This window comes from Salvelinus sp. IW2-2015, unplaced genomic scaffold (genome assembly GCF_002910315.2).
Source record: "Salvelinus sp. IW2-2015 unplaced genomic scaffold, ASM291031v2 Un_scaffold1238, whole genome shotgun sequence".
NCBI lineage: Eukaryota > Metazoa > Chordata > Actinopteri > Salmoniformes > Salmonidae > Salvelinus > Salvelinus sp. IW2-2015.
The window spans coordinates 123,722-145,305 of NW_019942792.1; the positions used below are offsets into that span (position 1 = coordinate 123,722).

At 42.7% G+C, this 21,584-nt stretch overlaps 1 long non-coding RNA gene and 1 pseudogene across 1 annotated transcript; one reads left to right on the forward strand and one right to left on the reverse strand.

Annotated features, from left to right (window-relative positions):
- The first annotated feature begins 9,041 nt into the window (after positions 1–9,041).
- Positions 9,042–9,692, forward strand: LOC139024246 (uncharacterized). Its single transcript, XR_011475531.1, has 3 exons — positions 9,042–9,099; positions 9,309–9,392; positions 9,642–9,692. It is a non-coding gene; the product is annotated as an uncharacterized lncRNA (long non-coding RNA).
- A 21-nt stretch (positions 9,693–9,713) lies between these two features.
- LOC112070153 (RNA-binding protein 15 pseudogene) lies at positions 9,714–13,377 on the reverse strand (annotated as a pseudogene).
- Positions 13,378–21,584: the final 8,207 nt, after the last annotated feature.

Genomic DNA, 21,584 nt, shown 5'->3' on the forward strand with positions numbered 1-21,584 from the left:
CAACACAGTTACTGTTAGCAGGTGGTACTCCAACACAGTTACTGTTAGCAGGTGGTATTACAACACAGTTACTGTTAGCAGGTGGTGGGTTTACATGGGCCAGGAGAGAGAAGGTCCCAGAACTAGGATGTTTGGAGTGAATTTCTCCAGATTAAGGTTGTATGGTAATTCAAAATTTTCCCCACAGCCTCTGTTTACAACGGTAGTGTAGGTGGTATATAGGGGACATTGTCCTTCTCTCACAATACCCAGGAGGGTAAGGGTTTCCAAATAGTGCCGGAGAATACTAGCGCCGAAGATCGGTCACATGGTTCTGCTTGGATACGTTGGACAGGTTTTGGAGTTTAAAATCAATACAAACCTTTTCATTTAGTCTTACAGAGACTGTAAACACTTAGTTACTTCATAAGTGTTTATATTCATGACCGTGTGGAATTGGTGAATAGACCCAGTGTTTCCTGACACTACTGTAGACCTATGGCTGTAATGTAACATGTAGTAATATAATAACTTGTTAGTGAATCGATTACAGCCAATGGAGGTGGAAAATCATGTTYGGTTGTATTTTAAGTTGCCTACCAGGCTAGACTGAATTGATTGTAGGTGCTAGGTAAAAAGAGAGGAACCCCTTATATACGGTGTCCTACTTACTGTAACATAATATTGGCTTCACCGGGGTCTCCCATTCCTGTTACTTGTGGGGGGCGAGTTAGAGGAATCTGAACTGGGGCTAGGGTTGGGCTGAGGGCTCCGGCTCGAAATGGACAACGGCCATCAACCATTATTTTGGCGACGCTCCATGGTTAGATTTGGGCGGAAGTACGATATACCCGTACACTTTGTTTTCCTGGAGCTAAGGGAATAGGATTTATCAGAAGTCATCAAGAAACAGATTCCTGCTCTGAAAACAGTTGTGGTGCGTATTGGATCTAATGATATTATGTGAACTCTGTAAAGCTAAGAGACTATTTACTTACAGCTCTGTAATTAGCAGAACATATCATTGTCTCGGGCTCAATTCCATGTTTTAGTCTTTTAGCCGTCTTTTGGTCTCTTCACCAGTGGTTAATGCGTCTGACTAAGGACTAGGGCATGTCCTTCATCGTCAATTATGACTCCTTCTGGAATAGGCCTGGCTACTTTGTGAAAGACGGAATTCACCCGGGTGAAAATGGCTCCCAGCTGTTGTCATCAAACATTGGAAAGGTTATTGGTCAACTAAATTGATGTGAGGTCAATATTAGCATTACATGTCCGTATGTTTTTACCATCTCCCCTTTGGTCACTGTGAGAGTTCCACATGTTGTGTCTGAAAGTGGTGACATGCCGAATGGTGCTAAGCGGAGAAATGTCATTGCTATTTTCCTAATAGATGTAATCCAATCTTTGAGTCTCCTGTTGTTCTGAAATCTCAAAGTAATCTGACCTGTAATTGAAACTCCGTGTGAATTTAAATGCAGAAAAGGTTGGACATTTTTACATCTTAACATTTGTAGTTTATTACCTAAAATGGATCATGTCAATATCTGGGTCTCTCAGGGAGACCCTGACATTTTTATTTTATCTGAAACCTGGTTAACTGATAAAACCCTGGACTCTGAGGTTGCTATGGATGGTTACAATGTGTTTAGGGCGGATAGGAAAGGCAAAGGGGGTGGTGTTGCTATTTACACAAATAATCTTCTTTCTGTGTCTCAACTTGTAAGTCGCTCTGGATAAGAGCGTCTGCTAAATGACTTAAATGTAAATGTAAATGTCTCTGTTGAAGGCGACCTCTAGTCCTAAACAATTTGAATTGTTGGCTTTTAAGTCTTCAGYTGGGTTCAAACGCAAAAATAACAGTTATAGGAATCTATCGTCCGCCCTCCGCCAAGAACTGTGTACTAAACGAACTCACTGATTTAATTGCCATTTTTTACTACCTCAGAGGTGTTGATTGCTGGAGATTTTAATCTTGCATGGGGAACGCAGGATGCTGACTGTTTAAAGGATTTTTTGTACTAATCTAAATTTGACCCAGCTGATTACAAAGCCTACTCGTCCAAATTGAAAAGGACCATTACGAAATCAACTTTGATTGACCTCATATTCACAAATACTCCAGAGAAATATGCTGGGAGTGGGCTATTTGCTTTGGATATTAGTGACCACTGTCCCATTGTATGTGTCAGGGATATACGGATGCCTCGATCCAAACCTCGTTTTATCAACAAGAGGAATTTTAAACATTTTAATGAACAGGCCTTTTTTTGTGACCTTTATTTTTGGTGACTTTGATTGTATTGCGTCTATACCTGACCCAGAGTTGGCTCTGAACCACTTCTCAAATGTTTTCAATTGTATTGTAGATAAACATGCTCCCTTTAAAAAACGGATCATTCAAAAAATAGGTCTTACCCTTGGTTCAGTCCAGAGCTATCTGAAGTCATACAGAACAGAGATACTGCCTGGGCCAAAGCTAGATTCACAGACTCAGGCYCAGACTGGCAGTTAACAAATCAGGTAAATACTTAATTTCTCTCACAGTCTTTAAGACGATTGAGAAATTTGTGTGTAAAACTAGTTAAAAAAGCTAAATCTGATTATTATGTTAAAACACTATCTGAATGTACAGGGAACCCAGCTAAATTCTGGAAAGCTGTTAAATCACTGAAGGGTTGTGTCCTCTTCTCTACCCCAAGAAACGAATTCAGATTCTGTCCCTATTACTGAAAAATGTATATCATTCATGTATTTTATCACCATTTTATCTCTGCGGGCTTTATATTTGAATGTATTTCAAAGCCAACTTTTGAAAAGAGTAGTTAGGATGTAGATGGTGAAAATCTATTGAATGATACTGAAMATGCTGGTCAGGAGTTTTCTTTTTGGAAATTCACTGATAAAGAAGTCCTGGATGCTTTGTTAACGTTAGACAACAAAAAAATCCCCAGGCGCTGATCATTTGGAGCCTGGTCTGCTTAAGTGGGCAGCACCCCTTGTTGCTGGCTCAGTAGCCCACATTTTTTATTTCACATTGTTATCAGGAAGTATTCCAAAAGCCTGGAAATCCGCCTATGTGCTGCTGCCACTCCATAAGGGTGGGGATACAAATGATCTTGACAACTATCGCTCCATTTCAAGACTACCTTGTTTAGCTAAGATTCTTGAATCCTTGGTTAATGTACAACTTAGTTCCTTTTTTTATCTGATAATTGTATTTTCAATATAAACCAAATCAGGGTTTAGGCCTGGGCATAGTACTACCACAACAACCACGCTAGTTGTTAATGATCTTGTCAATGCCTTGGATGCTAAAAAGAGCTGTGCTGCCTTGTTAATTGACCTGTCAAAGGCGTTCGACACTGTTGATCATTCTGTTTTGCTGAAGAAGTTATCAAGAGTAGGCCTGGGATATACAGCTTTCAGAATTATCTTAGCGACAGAACTCAGGCCATCTTGACAGATGGGGTTAAATCTGCATTTCTTGAGATTTAAAAAGGTGTTTCTCAGGGTTTGATTTTGGGCCCATTATTGTTCAATCTTGTATATTAATGACATAGGAAACACTTAATACTTTAACATTCATCGCTATGCAGATGACACAATGTTGTATTCCTGTGCCATCTCGGTGCAGCAGGCCATTCGTGAACTTCAACATAACTTTGATTAAATTCAGAATTCACGTACAGATCTTAAATTAGTGTTAAATACAAGTAAAACCAAGCTCATGCTGTTCTCTAGGTCACGAAATTTGACCCTGTAGGACTTGCATATTTGCGCTATAAATGGAGCCCAAATTGAGCTTGTTTCTCAATATAAGTATCTGGATGTCTGGATTGATGACAAGTTGTCCTTCGTTACGCATATAGAAAATCTGACTAAGAAGCTAAGATCCAATACTTTTTTTTTTTATATAAAAAATAAATAATGCCTCAGTATTGAAAATAGGAGAAAGATTGCTCAAACAACACTTCTCCTTGTATTGGATTTTGGTGATGTTGTTTACATACAGTGGGCTGCAAAATGACTGGCAMCCCTGACTGGCAATGCACAAACAATACTTTAAAAAATATAAACAATATAATTATAGAGATAAACTCAAAATACCAACATGTGAGAAATACTGTACTTTATTAATGTTTCAATGGAACCCACCAAAATCAGACAATTATTTAATACAAAATACATTTCACCAAAATCAAGGTTTCATAATTATTGTCACTCCTTATTTAGTACTTAGTGCCACCACCTCTGTCAAGGATAACAGCATGGAGTCTTTTCCTGTAATGTTTGACAAGGTTAAGGAACACATTTGGAGGGATTTTGGACCATTCCTCTATGCAGATCCTTTCAAGATCCTTCACATTCTTGGGTTTGCGCTTATCAACTGCCCTCTTCCACTCAGCTCACAGGTTTTCGATTGGATTGAGGTCCGGCGACTGAGATGGCCTTGGCAGAACATTGATTTTGTTGTCACAGAACCATTTCTGTGTGGATCTTGAGGTATGTTTCGGGTCATTGTCTTGTTGGAAAGTCCACCTACGGCCAAGTCCAAGCCTTCTGGCAGAGGCAACCAGATTGTCAGCCAAAATTGCCTGATACTTGGTAGAATTCATTATGCCATCAATCTTAACCAGTACCCCTGGACCTCTGGAATAAAACAGCCCCAAAACATCACTGACCCCACTCCATATTTCACCGTTGGTATGAGGTACCTCTCCTTGTATCCATCTCTGTTTCGACGCCAAACATGCCGATGCTGTATCTGACCAAAACGTTCAATTTTGGTCTCATCTGACCAGAGCACCTTCTTCCAGTCATAATTTAAATGACGTTTGGCGTATATTCAATCGTTTGTGGATCTTCTTGTAGCCATTACCAGATTTATGAAGGTCTACGACCATCTGTCTCTTTTGAAATGCCAGTTCTTTTGTTTTCTTCATGGTGTTGGATGACAGTGGGATATTGCATGTGTTACCTCATTTTATACCCTAGTGAAACAGGAAGTGATGTAATGGCTCAATATATATTAAGACTTAGATAAACATAAATAAGTGGAATTTAATTTGTGGTTTAATTTTGGTAGATGTTATTTACAATAATCTTTAAGGGTGCCATTAATTGTGAAACCTTGATTTGGAGGACATTGATTTTTAATTAAATCAATAAATTATTTTGGTTGGTTCCATTGAAAYATTAATAAAGTACAGTATTTCTCACATGTTGGTATTTTGAGTTTATCTCTATAATTATATTGTTTATATTTGTTTAAGCATTGTTTGTGCATTGCCAGTCAGGGGTGCCAGTAATTTTGGAGCCCACTGTACATGCGGCAAACTGTTTTAAAACCCTTGGACGCAGTCTACCATTCCGCAATATGTTTTATCACAGGGGACCATTTTAGGACTCATCATTGTCGTCTGTATAAAAATGTGGGATGGACCTCTCTGTCTGTAAGAAGAGAGCTGCATTTTATTTTATTTATTGACAAAGTAATCTGACAGAAACATCCTCTACATGTAACATCATTAATTAAGATAAGAATCATAAGTTACCAAACCCGTTCTCAGGAATGGATAACACTAGAGATCCCTCCAGTCTCCACAGATTTGTGAAAATCTGCATTTTGTTGCCCCTAATTTGTGGAACAATCTGCAGAGTTCACTGCTGATTGTTGTGCTGGTGTCACACAGACAGTTTACATTATTGATCTAGAACCTCTATGTAGTTGAATGTGATTACTTTTATTAAATATGTTTATTTTTTGTTATTGTTTGCTGAATTATATTGTTTTATATACATATGTGTATGTTGTGTTATCATTCTGTTTTTATTGTAATGTATACAGGGCTCTCTTGTAAAATAGATTTTTAATCTGTGTGTCTTCCTGTTTAAATATAGGTGAAATAAATAAAATATACATACCTCTGCTTCTTCCAAGATTTATAATAACAGCCAGGCAGCAGCCTCCCCTCTCCTTATTCCCCAACAGGGAGCGACAGCAATAATCTGTCTCWCTCCATGCCATCAGTGTAGTGTAGTGGCTACCTAAGGCCTTACAGTAGTGATAGCAGCTTCCCCTGGTCCTGCAGTTCCTTCATGATCCTCTAGAGGGCMTTTCTCCAGYGGCAATGTCTTTTTTCTCAGCAACAACGGCAGGTGGGATTTAATCTTTGCTATTATTGCAMTTGTACTGAGGGGAGGCCGTGATGCACTCGTACCTGGTAGGAGTAATAGGGGATAAATATGAAATATTTCTTCATTGGATAAGAGGCCTTTTGGTTGAACTGTCACAAAATAAAAATTAAAAAAATTAAAAAAAATATATGGATCCTTTCACGACGTGGAAATGTCGAGTCAAACTACTCACTTGACCTTTTCTGCTTAAATTCCCTTGTTCACGTGAAATGTGAAGTAGATGATGTYGGATGTTGTTCAGCGGTTGTCGTGGGAAACCGTAGCAGAACAAACATACTCCTGATCCTCTTTCAGGAAAAGATTCAATTAATAAAACCGCAGCGACAATAAACAATATTCCTATTCATGACAAGCGGGCGATCTTCCATCCATTCACTGCATACATGGAGTCAAATCATAAACTGAAGAAATCTAAATTATGATGGCAACAAATAATCGTTCTTCTGGGAGATGTCGAAAGGTCACTTTGAAAGGTCACAGGTCAAGGTGACTCCCTCAGCAGTGCAACAGCTTGCAAGTGGTACCGTAGAGCTGCTGTGCGAGTTAAGAAACTGCACCCAAAGAGGTGCATTATGCGTGGCAGCCGGTGACAGGACCTCTCTGCTTGTGTAGAGAACCGTGGACCAAAGGCACAGCCACAGACACACCCCAGGCTGTGGTCAACTCAAACAGACCAGCATTGTAGAGGACGCCAGTAAAAGACATGGGGGCATGCTGCAAATCCAGCCTGTGAAGACTCAAACCTTGTAGAGGACAATGAAAAGGAGCTGCTACTGTATTCCAGCTCCATTCTCCCACATACTGCACTAGCGTGTCAGCCTGCCACTGTTCCACACAGCTGAGCAGCAGGACATGGGCTGGCGGCTGAAAACCAGCAGGACACGGGCACAGTGGGCACAGTGGGAGGCTCCTCCATGGATCCTGTTATTCCTGTCCCACTGTGTACTGGGTTCACCTGCTAGGGCAGTAGGGCTAACATGCGGAGCCCGGCCCTGGAGGGGTAAAAAAGGCACTGGGGTCAAAAGGTATGCTATTAATTAGCAACAACTCCTGAACAGCTCCTGTTAGCTAAACAGATTACCAACAGCTCCTGAAAGGTGTGTATAAGAGAACACACACAGGCGATCATCAGCGAACAAACAGAGGTCTCTCTCCTAGTCTCTAACAATCAGCAAAGAGGTGTTTGGTTCCCTTCTCTTGTGCAACAATTCAAAGTGATAAACAATTCCTGTTTGGAAACACAACAGCCGGGGTGGTCAGAGCAGTTCCCTCTGTTCAATTCATTTCCAGGGCAGAAACAGGTTTCCCTCAAATGAAACAATTTATTGATATTTGGAGGACAAATAAGTGCGTAAATGCACTTTCTCTCTTGAGTGTTAAACAACTTGGCAGTAAGACGAGTGTGRGAAGAGGATTTTCCATTTCTTGTCTTCCCAATGAAATCAGGTACACAAGCACAAGGCGAGAGGGTCCTATTATTCCACTTAAAACACAACACAAAATGACACACAACTTAAAAGCTGCCTTCTCAGTGAAAACGTAACAAATACTAAGTAGTTTCCTTCTCTTCAGAGTTTCCTGTAAAGGTTAAGCCATAAAAAGTCCACAATTGAGGCAGTGAACTTGGGAGACAAATACATATTTTTTTTCTCAGACAATTTTGTCAACAGATAAAACTAAACCAACCTCATCTTAAAACTACAACTCAGTTTCGTTTTTTTGTTAAAGAAACAGTCATATAATGGTACCAACAGTAGGCTATAAATATAGGTCTTAAAAATCTAACTGTTGGCTGACAAAGGGGAAAACTGTGGTTAAAAAAAAAATACTACAAAATAATAGCACTGCAACTTAAAAAAACAACATACAATCCCCCCCCCCCCCAAAAAAAAAATGATCAGTTTATATTTGAATACCTTTTTACTTATTGATTATTAGGATTACTGTATATCATTTGTTAGCAATTACCATTAAAATATTGTCATATCAAAAAACTTGGCGACAAACATTGGCATATTGATTGAATGAAACCGGACCAACAAATAAAAGTCTGTTTTGTCTCTAGTGTAATCTTATCACGCATTATAGGTCAAAGTTATAGGTCACAATACGTACCAAGGGTCAAGTGGTGCTAAAGACAATGTACACAATAAAATCTACCCTTAGCATCTCTCTTAGTAGGCTATTTGTTTGTCGCGTCATTGCATTGATGGACCCATCTATATTAGCTGGGCAAAAATCACTTCTGAATTCCTCATTCAGCCTCTCAATATGCCCAAATATTACTGGAGAGTCGCTTAAACATTAAAAACACATTTGGAAACCGATTGAACCCACTGTATTTAAGCTACACCACAGCCAAGTTAGGAATTTACACTCAGCAACTAAACCCATGTATGGGTTTTCAACCTCCTTACACATTTTGTCACAACCCACTTTGTAGTGTTCCATTAACCATTCCTTGAACACACAGGATTTTCAGGTGTAACCGAACCAATTACACAGGATAAAACACCAGGTGTAGCCGAACCAATTACACAGGGTAAAACACCAGGTGTAGCCGAACCAATTACACAGGATAACACCAGGTGTAACCGAACCAGTTATACAGGGTAAAACACCGGGTGTAACCGAACTAGTTAGACAGGGTAAACACCAGGTGTAGCCGAACCAATTACACAGGGTAAAACACCAGGTGTAACCGAACTAGTTATACATGGTAAGACACCAGGTGTAACCGAACTGTTAGCATGGTAAGCACAGTGTACGACTAGTTAGACATGGTAAGACACCAGGTGTAACCGAACTAGTTAGACATGGTAAGACCCAGGTTCCGAACTGTTATACAGGTAAACACCAGTGTAACCGAACTAGTTATACAGTGTAAGACACCAGGTGTAACCGAACTAGTTAGAACTGGTAAACACCAGGTGTAACCGAACTAGTTACACCATGGTAAAACACCAGGTGTAACCGACCAGTTACACAGGTAAAACACCAGGTGTAACCGAACTAGTTCACATGGTAAGACACCAGTGTAACCGAACCAGTTACACAGGTAAACACAGGTGTAACCGAACTAGTTACACATGGTAAAGACACCAGGTGTAACCGAACCAGTTATACAGGGTAAACACCAGGTGTAACCGAACTAGTTATACATGGTAAGACACCAGGTGTAACCGAACTAGTTATACATGGTAAAACACCAGGTGTAACCAACCAGTTACACAGGGTAAAACACCAGGTGTAACCAAACCAGTTACACAGGGTAAAATACCAGGTGTAACCGAAACAGTTACACAGGGTAAAACACCAGGTGTAACCAAACCAGTTACACAGGGTAAAATACCAGGTGTAACCGAACCAGTTACACAGGGTAAAACACCAGGTGTAACCAAACCAGTTACACAGGGTAAACACCAGGTGTAACCGAACAGTTACACATGGTAAAACACCAGGTGTAACCGAATCAGTTACACAGGGTAAGACACCAGTGTAACCGAACCAGTTATACAGGGTAAAACACAGGTGTAACCAAAACCAGGTACAACAGGGTAAAACACCAGGTGTAACCGAACCAGTTATACAGGGTAAAACACCAGGTGTAACCGAACCAGTTACACAGGGTAAAACACCAGATGTAACCGAACACCAGATAGCCTACCGTGCATAGGTACATTCCGATTTCTAGGTTTAGAACATGTTCATGTATTAGAGAAAGACAGTAAGTCCATTTGATCAATATGGAAGACGGTAAGTCCATTTGATCAATATGGAAGACGGTAAGGACATATCCCAACATTAATGTCCCCAATCATTTATGAGAAATACAAACGGAATGATTTATACGCTCACCATACCAGTCAAACAGGGCCTGATGGTATCTTTCTCAAAATGTGACATTTAGAATAAAGAAATGGTTAGTGAACAAAGGGTTTTGAGGTGAATATTTTTGCTAAAAATATATAATTAACTTTAAATGACACCAACTGATTGTAATAAGCATTAAGTAGTATAACGTATACATAATACAACCAAACACTAACAGCAGAGCAAATCTTAGAGAGAAGTTTCAACTTTTACAAACAGCGGTTGGTTCAAGTTTTCCTAAATGAAAACGAAAAAGGGGCCAGTATACCTCATTTTAAATTTACAGTAGATTTTTCATTTTATTCATAGCATGTCCCCCTTTTATAATACTGCAGCTGAATTGTTTCTGCATATGTTGGCTAGAAATGATCACACCCTTTATAAAACAGGGTTCCAAAATTACACATCTGTTGACTTTCAGGGGGAAATTGTATACTTATTTTGGTGGACAAAATAGTGACATAGCCTATCCCCCCCCCCCATAACCCTACTCTCTAGTAGCAACCCCATGAGACAGAACTCAACACACAGCATGCAATAGTAGTTTTCTTTCTTTTTTACAATATCATTGATGTTTTGCTTCCTCTATCTGATTGTAGTTATGATGGACCTCGCACCACGACCATCACCAGATAGTCCTCGTCGGTTTTGGCCAGAGCTTTAGCCGAGACATCAATGAACTGCTGTGAGAACTCACAGGGGGGGAACGCGTGGAGAACACCCTGGTGGTCCTTATCCCGGCTGCCTCCAACCGGCAGGCTGATGACTCCGGCTGCCTGCTTCTGTTTCAGGTAGGACACCAGATTTCGGAGAGGACGTTGTGTTGAAGCCGCCGGGTCCGTCGACGACACCTCCTCGCCGCCGGAACCGGGAACCGCCAGGAGGACGGCATAGCCGCCGGGGCCGGCCGCTTTGATGCGTCTGGAGACCTCGTCCAGCTTGGGCTGGTCGAGGCGGAGACGCTGGGTGATCTTGAGYTCSCCCACCTGTCTCCCCGTGGGGCCGTCGACRAGGAGGTCCTTGGCCACGCCCTGGTGACCCTCCAGGAGGTGCATGTTGGCGGGGAAGTTGCTGTTCTTCAGGAGGAGCATGCCGTGCCAGGCCAGGCTCAGCTTGGATGACTGACTACCTTTAGAGCCACCCTGGTCTGAGGAGCGATCCCTCTTAGCTCCAGGTCCTTTGCTGCTGCTGTCGCCGGCTTTACGTTTCCGCTCCCCTGCTGAGGACGAGAGGCCACTGCTGGAGGCCCCTCTTTCGGCAAGACTCCCCTGGCTCTTTAGTCTCCTGTCCCCCCCGCCAGGATGCTCCAGACTGAGGCGACGGTCTCGTCCAGGGGAGGGTCTGTCATCGCCACGAGGGGTACGCTCTGAGTCACTGAAGCGGCCCCCGTTGGGGCTACCATCTGGGGATGGGCCCCCTCGGTGTCGGCGTGCCGTGCGGTCAGTGCTGTCAGGAGAGACTTCAAGATGGCGACTGTCATCCATAAGGTGTCGTTTCCGTCTTGGGTCGCAGCCGCGCCCCGCCAGCTCTCGCTCCAGAGACCAGGGCTCCCTCCCTCCCGGCCGCCGGTCCCGCTCCAGCGGCTCGAAGGTCCCGGGACGTACCCGCTCACGCATAGCCGGGATGGGGGGCCACTCGGCCCCGGGGAAGCCCAGCTCTCTCTCTCTGAAGTGGAGCAGCGGTGGAGTCCTTTCCCTGTCCCTCAGGGGCTCAGCTATGGCGCGGTGGATGAAAGCGTCTGCCACCATGTCGAAGGGGGGTAGAGGAAGAGGCTGAAGGAACTGCTGTTGGTAGTGGTGCTCTGTGTCTGCAAAGTCCACCCTGAGTCTCCTCTCGGGCCCCCCCAGAGGGAAGCCACGCATGTGAGTGCACGCAGCCTGAGCAGCGTCAAGGCTCTCATACTGTATATAAGCCCAGGTGTCCCCCTTTCTGTAGTCAATGGTCCTTATTGTACCAAAGCGGTCAAACTCTCTGGCCAATGCTGCTAGGGGGACCCAGGGTCCGAGCCCACCCACCCATAAGCGTGTGGTGGGAGTGGCCTTACCATAGCCAATCTTTATGGGGTTACGGCCCACTATCTTCCCAGACATGGTGAGTTTGGCGCGGTGGGCCATATCGAGATTCTCAAACTTGAGGAACCCGTACGTGCTGGTCTGTCCCCGTGTGGGCTTTATATCCACCTCTGTTATCAACCCAAACCTGTCGAAGGCCCGCCTCAGGTCTGTCTCTGTGACAGTGATGTCCAAGTTGCCCAGAAACAACGTCCTGTTTGCTCTTTGGTCATCCTCTGGGGAGATAAAATCCTCCTCACGGAAAGCTCTCTCTGCAATGAAAGCTGGAACTGGGCGCACCCTGGCTTCAAACAGGGCAAACTCCCTCTCCCGCTCTAGGTCTCTGGGCAAAGGAGGAGGTGGGGGAGGAGGGAGGCGCCCAAGGGCCAGCTGCTGTAGTCTGTAGTCTCTGTATCCAAGCACAGATGGAGAGAGGGGTCTCTGGGTGTGCAAGTGTCTGTGGCCTGGGGCTCCAACATATGGGTCTCTGTCAACTCGCTCAACTGGAGAACGGCTTCTCCTCCTGTTAATGTACACTGCATCGATTTTCAGAGGTCGGTCATAAAGTACTAACCTGCCCCGTGCATGTTTAGCTGCTCTGGCATCCTCGGGCTTTCTGAAGTTGACAAACGCAATTCTCTCGTCGTTGCTGCGGCTTATTTTGACACTCACGTCCCCGAATTTTTTGAATTCGTGGAAAAGTCCGTCTTCTATGTCTTCATCGCTCAACTGGGTGCCCAGTTCACTGATTTTGAGAGTCTTGTACTCACTCTCGTTGTTAGGTGGAGGCGGAACACGCTCGCCGCGAGCATTAGTCCTTGCCGCGGCTAAATCGAGTGTCAAACCCAGGTTGTGGTTCTTACCGATAGAGGTAGTAGCAGCAACGGGATAGCTATGGTTACTCCCACCGGTTCGACTCGATACATGTCCATCAAAATCCCGGCCTCTCTTGTCACCCAACAAACTCCTTCTCGTAGATCCCCCGTCACTTTTAGTCGAGCTATTTCCATTATTACTCCCACTGGAAACCGAGATAGCCCTCGTTTTCTTGCTGGGCGGGTGGCCTCCTCCCCTGTCTCGGATATCATCCAAAACCCGAGAACGCTTTTTAATCGGTGACCTTTCTTTGCCTTTCATTGCAGCTCACCATACAACGATTATGGCTTTTCTTATGTTATTTCTGTATAATGTCTTGCAGTAAATCAGTGAAAAGGCGAACTCCGATTATCACTGACCCTGCCGCAAATCAACAACATCCGCCATTTTGTCTAGAAATCTGTCAGAGCCCGCCCCTTCGAGCTGATTGGACTGAAAACTGTGTGGAAAACAACCACCGTGTTTACAGTGGATGTCAGTCAAATCAGAAATAACAGAAACTCGAACAATATTTATTTAGGTTAAAAGTTGTTTAGCATACAACCATGCGTTTTATATTTAGTTATCTATGTTTTTAAATAACTAGTATTATTGATCATAATAAAGTGTACTACACATTATTTGTAAAACACTGAGCAAAGTAAGAATACAACACCATTCTATGTTGCGCTAGGTTTTTAAAAGGCATGCATTGTGAGAGTTTTTTTTAATGAATTGTATAAAACTATTTCAGTGGGGTTAGAAAATGTACACATTTTTTTTTATTTCCAATTTTCTCTGTCTAAAGCTGTACTTCTGCAATCTCTCCACATGATGGTGCCATCTGAGTAGCATACTAAAACTTATTTGTAACCATGCAGTGGTGTCTTGTAACCATGCAGTAGCGGCTTGATAAGCAAATAAATCAAATCAAATCAAGTTTATTTTATATAGCCCTTCGTACATCAGCTAATATCTCGAAGTGCTGTACAGAAACCCAGCCTAAAACCCCAAACAGCAAGCAATGCAGGTGTAGAAGCACATTAACTACTGTATGTGTTATGTTTTTCAGAATATACTTAAAGTGATTTTGGTCAAAATGTTTATAAGACAGCCAATATGAGTCTCAGTAGGCCTATATCGGCCTGTATGTGACAGGGTAGGAACCTTAGTTTTGGTCAGTGTTTCCCCTTGGGATGGGGTCGATTGTACTAAGTAGGCAGGCCTATGTGTTAACTGGTTATCAATGTTTGTTTTTTCAAGATTGTCATACACTACAGGACCAAAAGTATGTGGACACCCCTTCAAATTAGTGGATTCAGCTTTTTCAGCCACACCCGTTGCTGACAGGTGTATAAAATCGAGCGGATGGCCATGCAATCTCCACAGACAAATATTGGCAGTAGAATTGCCCGTAATTCGCTCCCAAGTGGCGCAGCGGTCTAAGGCACTGCATCTCAGTGGTAGAGGTGTCACTACAGAAACTGGTTCGATCCCGGGCTGTATCACAACCGGCCGTGATCAGGAGTCCCATAAGGCAGTACACAATTGGCCCAGTGTTGTCTGGGTTAGGGGAGGGTTTGGTCAGGGTAGGACGTCATTGTAAATAAGAATTTGTTCTTAACCGACTTGCCTAGTTAAATAAAGGTTCAATAAAAATAAGAGCTCAGTGACTTTCAATGTGGCACCATCATAGGATGCCACCTTTCCAATGAGTCAGTTTGTCAAATTCCTGCCCTGCTAGAGCTGTCCCAGTCAACTGTAAGTGCTGTTATTGTGAAGTGGAAATGTCTAGGAGCAACAACGGCTCAGTGGTAGGCCACACAAGCTCACAGAACGGGGCCGCTGAGTGCTGAAGCGCATAGAGCGTAAAAATCGTCTTTCCTCGGTGCAACACTCACTACCAAGTTCCAAACTGCCGCTTGAAGCAATGTCAGCACAATAATTGTTCATTGGGAGCTGCAGGAAATGGGTTTCCATGGCCGAGCAGCCACACACAAGCCTAAAATCACCATGTGCAATGCCAAGCGTCGGCTGGAGTGGTGTAAAGCTCGCAGCCATTGGACTCTGGAAACATGTTCTCTGGAGTGATGAATCACGCTTCACCATCTGGCAGTTCAACGGATGGATTTGGGTTTAACGGATGGCAGGAGAACACTACCTGCCTGAATGCATAGTGCCAACTGTAAAGTTCGGTGGAGGAGGAATAATGGTCTAGGGCTGTTTTTAATGGTTTGGGCGCCTTAGTTCCAGTGAAGGGAAATCTTAACGCTACATCATACAATGACATTCTAGACGATTCTGTGCTTCCAACTTTGTGGCAACAGTTTGGGGAAAGCCCTTTCCTGTTTATGCATGACAATGCCCCTGTGCACAGAAATGGTTTGTCGAGATCGGTGTGGAAGAACTTGACTGACCTGCACAGAACCCTGACCTCAACCCCATCACACACCTTTGGGATGAATTGGTACRCCGACTGCGAACCAGGCCTAATCGCCTTACTACATTAGTGCCCGACCTCACTAATGCTCTTATGGCTGAATGGAAGCAAGTCCACGCAGCAATGTTCCAACATCTAGTGGAAAGCCTTCCCAGAAGAGTGGAGGCTGTTAAAGCAACACCATATTAATGCCAATGATTTTGTAATGAGATGTTCAATGTTTTGATAGCAGTGTTTTTTGATACCTAGTAAGTCTTAACTAGGTATTAACTTCACCCCCCCCCCTTCAGATCAGCTGCTAAATCTATTCTACCCTTTCTTCTCTCTCCTTTGAAATAAAACCCAAAGCAACCTGACACTTATAGCTGAGCTCTCTCTCTCACCTTAATTCTATTACCTCTCATGTTGACAGTTACAGTAGGGCCCTTTAGGCCTACACAGCATGCTGCCAATTATGAGCTTATAGGTACAAAACTGTTAATGCCGATTAATCACATCAAGCGTCTCAGAGTAGGATTGCTGATATAGGATCAGTTCCACCTGGTCTTATATTTTATGATTTTATTCATAATTTTTTTTATCTCAAAAGATAATAATGCTAAACTGATCCTAGATCTGCACTCCTAATCTGAGATGCTTAATGATTACTGGCCTAGATCACAGCAGTTAATTGGGGGAGGACGGGCTTGAATGGAATGGCTGGAACGGTATTGAATGGAATGGTATTGAACACATGGTTTCTGTATGTTTGATGCCATTCCATTCATTCCATGAGCTTTCCTCCCCTCAGCAGCCTCCTGTGGCTTAGATGCCTGATCATGAGCCTGATGTGAGAGTTCAGAATAGCAGCACAGACACGGCATCACTAGTTTATGATTCAGGGCAGTCAAGGTACGTCTGTGGCATAGATCAAAAGCTTGGTGTACTTCTTGAAACTACGGTCGGACGACAGCTTTGCAGATTTAATGACACGTTCAGAGGTATTTCTTTGGGTAATGAGGTTAATATATGTATGTACAGGCGCCAGTGACAGCCCTCACCCAATGACCCCGAATAAAGAGCCTGTGTGTGTTATGGGTTGTGTGTGTGTGGTGTGTGTGTGTGTGTGTGTGTGTGTGTGTGTGTGTGTGTGTGTGTGTGTGTGTGTGTGTGTGTGTGTGTGTGTGTGTGTGTGTGTGTGTGTGTGTGTGGTGTGTGTGTGTGTGTGTTGTGTGCGTGTGTGTGTCGACATGGATGAAGAACGTTTGTCGCACACCTAGGACCTAAGCCATTTTCCGCTCTATGGTGTTTTTGATGGATGACTCTGTTGCACTAATGATAAACAGCAACGCAGGGTAGGCCTGCATATTTTAGCCTGGTTTACTGAGTTAAGAGACACTAGCTCCTGTACTCCTGAGCTTACTTGGAATGCAACTTAAGTAGCTAATTCAATGAGCTCTACACACTATTTTCCGGTTAAAATAGTTCATTTTCACTCTGACTGACCAGGCTTTAGAGAAATGTTGAGTCATCTTGTCTCCAGAATATTTTGCAATGAATAGGGACAGATGATGAACTACTGTCATTTTAATACGAAACATTTATAGTACTCACTATACTGACTGGCGTTTTTACAATCGCCTGAAGTAAAGCAATGTAATGACACATTTTACATGTCAATTTCACTGCATCATCCTATGTAATGTTAACTCTGTCTGTTTTATAGTTTAACACCTCTATTTTGAGAGTCTGATACCTCACCTTTAAACATTACAGTAAAGGTTACTTTGAGAGACCACGTGACTCATTCATTGTGAGTCGGAGGCCTATAAACCGTTACACTATTTCCTCTGCTTGTTTTCCACAGGCCATTCATCCGTCTCCTTAGTTTCTGCTCTGTTCTGAAGGCTCCTCTTATCTCTTCCACTTAATCTGAGGTTTAATCAGTGCTGGGGGCTCCTGCAGCTGGAGAGTGAGTGCCGGGGGTGTATTCATTGGGACGCACAAGGGAAAATGTTTTAAAACAGTCTGAAACAGAAAATGAAAAATGTGCATTTCTTATTGCACAAGTCCAGGTAGTCGTCCCTCCCTGTTGCCGTCTGCTTTCTTCCGTTTGGTGCCTAATGAATATGGCGCTGCGGCTGTCTCCTAGGGTCTGGCTGGAATTTGAAGGCTGTATGTGGGTGTGGAAAGTGTCTCTGACAGGTTTGCTTTTCACTCCCTCTACTCTGCTCAGCTCCTCTATTGAAACCACATGTCTGCTTACACAAAACAAGGCACAGATCAGGGGAGGCCGGGAGGGGACTGGCTGGCATCTAATTTGTTCCAGCATTGCTGTCATAGTACTGAAGTAACGAGAGGGAAGGGAGGATGGGAGGAAGAGAGAGAGCACCAAATATTTGCCCATAGCAATCTAACCACCTGGGGAAGCAAAGTAGCTTTGAAGGATCTGTCTTTCACTGTAAATCATTTAAACCCAGAAAAGATGCATTACCAAAAGAAATCACCCAGATTGTCCGGTATGGCTAGCTGACACGTATTGGGCATCTTGTCATGTTCATCATCTTGTCATGTTTACCATCTTGTCATGTTCATCATCTTGTCATGTTTACCATCTTGTCATGTTCATCATCTTGTCATGTTTACCATCTTGTCATGTTCATCATCTTGTCATGTTTACCATCTTGTCATGTTTACCATCTAGTCATGTTTACCAGATGGGGTGGTACCACGCAACTCTACATTTCAAAGCAGCACCAGCCAATGATGAGAAGACATTACGCACAGAAAGAGCATGTAGTTATCTTCCATCTTCCTCCAATCAATAGTAGCCAGCAGCCACACCATCCTGCTGCATCCTACTGCTGGCTTGTTTGCCTCTGAAGCTAAACTGCCCTGCAGGGTTGGTTCATGTTCGATCCTTGGATGGGAGACCAGATGCTGCTGGACGTGTTGTTGGAGGGCCAGTAGGGGGCACTCTTCCCTCTGGTCTAAGGAGACTCCAATAACGGTGGTGTATAAAAATGACAAAGCCATGCATTTACCACCAATCCCTTCTTATACATTGCTCTCCATTACATTTTTTTTTGTATGGGTCATTATCACAGTATACATGATCCCAATATTAGCTCCCAAGACACCGCTAATAAAAAATAAAAAGTAAAGTGGATTGTGAGGATTTATTGGCGCATTGAACCATGCCATAGTTTAAAAACTATTTGGATATGTTGAAAACAATGATGTCATATCTGAAATCCAACATCTTTGTGCACGTTCGGCCATTGTCTACATGAGTCACAATAACCCATGAAGGCTTTCCCTGGGTCATTGAAACCCATATGTAATGTGGAAAATCATGCCACACCACCACTGTGTCAAGTCAAGGGCCTATCAGTATACAGTAATTCATCCCCTCTCCATAAAATACTCCTTGTGATAAAAAARAATATGAAGAAACGACCAGGGAATTATAACCCCAATTTCTTCAGTGAGACATAGCTCATCATTCATTTGAGTTTGGCGTTTACACTCTCTGCTGCCAGATGTGAACTAGGTAGACCCTGCATTCTCAATACGGAGCGGGGACTTTGGAGGGATGCCTGATAGCCGCCCTACACTTCATCATCAATGGCATAGTGCAGTCGCTCAGTTAGTTTTTCATTAATAGGCCTACCACTTTAAACTGATGCATGGGGTGCCATCCGAAGGCCTCTTGATGTGAGGCCAGCTATACTGCTACATACACACACACACACACACACACACACATAGAGCTCCTCCCTCAGCACACCTCAACGGACAGACCGCTCTTATAGTCCTGGATGTTGTGTAGGAATATTTTTTATTCTGTACAGGCTTCCTTCTTTTCACTCTGTCAATTAGGTTATTATTGTGGAGTAACTACAATKTTGTTGATTAATCTACAGTTTTCTCCTATTAAAGCCATTAAACTCTGTAACTGTTTTAAAGTCACCATTGGCCTCATAGTGWAATCCCTGAGCGGTTTCCTTCCTCTCCGGCAACTGAGTTAGGAAGGACKTCTATATMTTYCTAGTGACTGGCTTGGTGTATTGATACACCATCCAAAGTGTAATTAACAACTTCACCATGCTCAAAGGRATATTCAATGTCTGCTTTTTWAAATTTTAACCCATCTACCAATAGGTGACCTACTTTGCGAGGCAATGGAAAACCTCCCTGGTCTTTGTGGTTGAATCTGTGTTTGAAGTTCACTGCTCGACTGAGGGACSTTACAGATAWTTGTATGTGTGGGGTACAGAGATGAGGTAGTCATTAAAAAATCATGTTAAACACTATTATTGCACACAGAGTAAACTTATGTGACTTGTTAACCAAATATTTCCTCCTGAACTTATTCAGACTTGCCATAAAAAAAGTGTTGAATACCTATTGACCCAAGAAATTTCAGCTTTCATTTTTTTTAATACATTTGTAAAATGTTCCACAAACATACCGTACATTACCAAAAGTACAATAGTGAAGATGTTTTCCCAGATCTGTGCCTCGACACAATCCTTTCTTTGAGYTCTACRGACAATTCCTTCGACCTCATGGCTTGGATTTTGCTCTGACATGCACTGTCGACTGTGGGAGCTTATATAGACAGTTKTGCGCCTTTCCAAATCATGTCCAATTAATTGAATTTACCACAGSTGGMCTCCAATCAAGTTGTAGAAACATCTCAAGGATGATCAATGGAAACAGGATGCACGTGAGCTTAATTTCAAGTCTCATAGCAAAGGGTCAGAATACTTATGTATACAAATACAAATGTTTAATACATTTGCTAAAATGTCTAACAACCTGTTTTCGCTTGGTCATTATGGGGTACTGTGTATAGATTGATGAGAAAAACAATGTTTTTAATCCATTTAAGAATAAGGCCCCGGTGCACAACTAAGCAAGAGGACAAGTACATTAGAGTGTCTAGTTTGAGAAACAGACGCCTCACAAGTCCTCAACTGGTAGCTTCATTAAGTAGTACCCGCAAAACACCAGTCTTAACGTCAACAGTGGAGAGGCGACAGTGGAGAGTGCAAGAAAGAAAAAAACATATCAGACTGGCCAATAAAAAATAAAGATTAAGATGGGAAAAAGAACACAGACACTGGACAGAGGAACTCTGCCTAGAAGGCCAGCATCCCGAGTCGCCTCTTCACTGTTGACGTTGAGGACTGATGTTGCGGGTACTATTAATTGAAGCTGCCAGTTGAGGACTTGTGAGGCGTCTGTTTCTCAAACTAGACACTCTAATGTAATTGTCCTCTTGCTCAGTTGTGCACCGGGGCCTCCCACTCCTCTTTCTATTCTGGTTAGAACCAGTTTGCGCTGTTCTGTGAAGGGAGTAGTACATAGCGTTGTACGAGATCTTCAGTTTCTTSACAATTTCTTTCATGGAAAAGMCTTCATTTCTCAATACAAKAATAGATTGACGAGTTTCAGAAGAAAGTTCTTTGTTTCTGGTCATTTTGAGCCTGTAATCGAAACCACAATGCTGATGCTCCAGATACTCAACTAGTCTAAAGAAGGMCAGTTTTATTGCTTCTTTAATCAGCACAACAGTTTTCAGCTGTGCCAACATAATTGCAAAAGGGTTTTCTAATGATCAATTAGCCTTTTAAACRATAAACTTGGATTAGCTTACACAACGTGCCATTGGAACACAGGAGTGATGGTTACTGATAATGGGCCTCTGTACGCCTATCTAGATATTCCATWAAAAAATCTGCCGTTTCCAGCTACAACAGTCATTTACAACATTAACAATGTCAACCCTGTATTTCTGATCAATTTKATGTTATTTTAATGGACAAAAATGTGCTTTTCTTTCAAAACCAAGGACATTTCTAAGTGACTCCAAACTTTTGAACGGTAGTGTATATATAYGGTMTATTTATTTTCTGGAGTCTGACATTGCTCGTTCAGATGTTTCTTAATTTCTTAATTTTTATTTTTGGAATTTGTGTGTATTGTTTGTATTGTTAGGCGTTACTGCACCTGCAATAACATAATGTGTAAATGACCAAAACGATTCTATTTAACAGTACAGTAGAGTTCACTACAGTAAAATAGAGTTTAGTTCAGTACAATGTACTATACTCTACTTGTCTTAACTGTACTGTATTGTACTGTATTGTGCTCCACTCACTGTACTGCACTGCACTGTACTGCACTGTACTCCACTG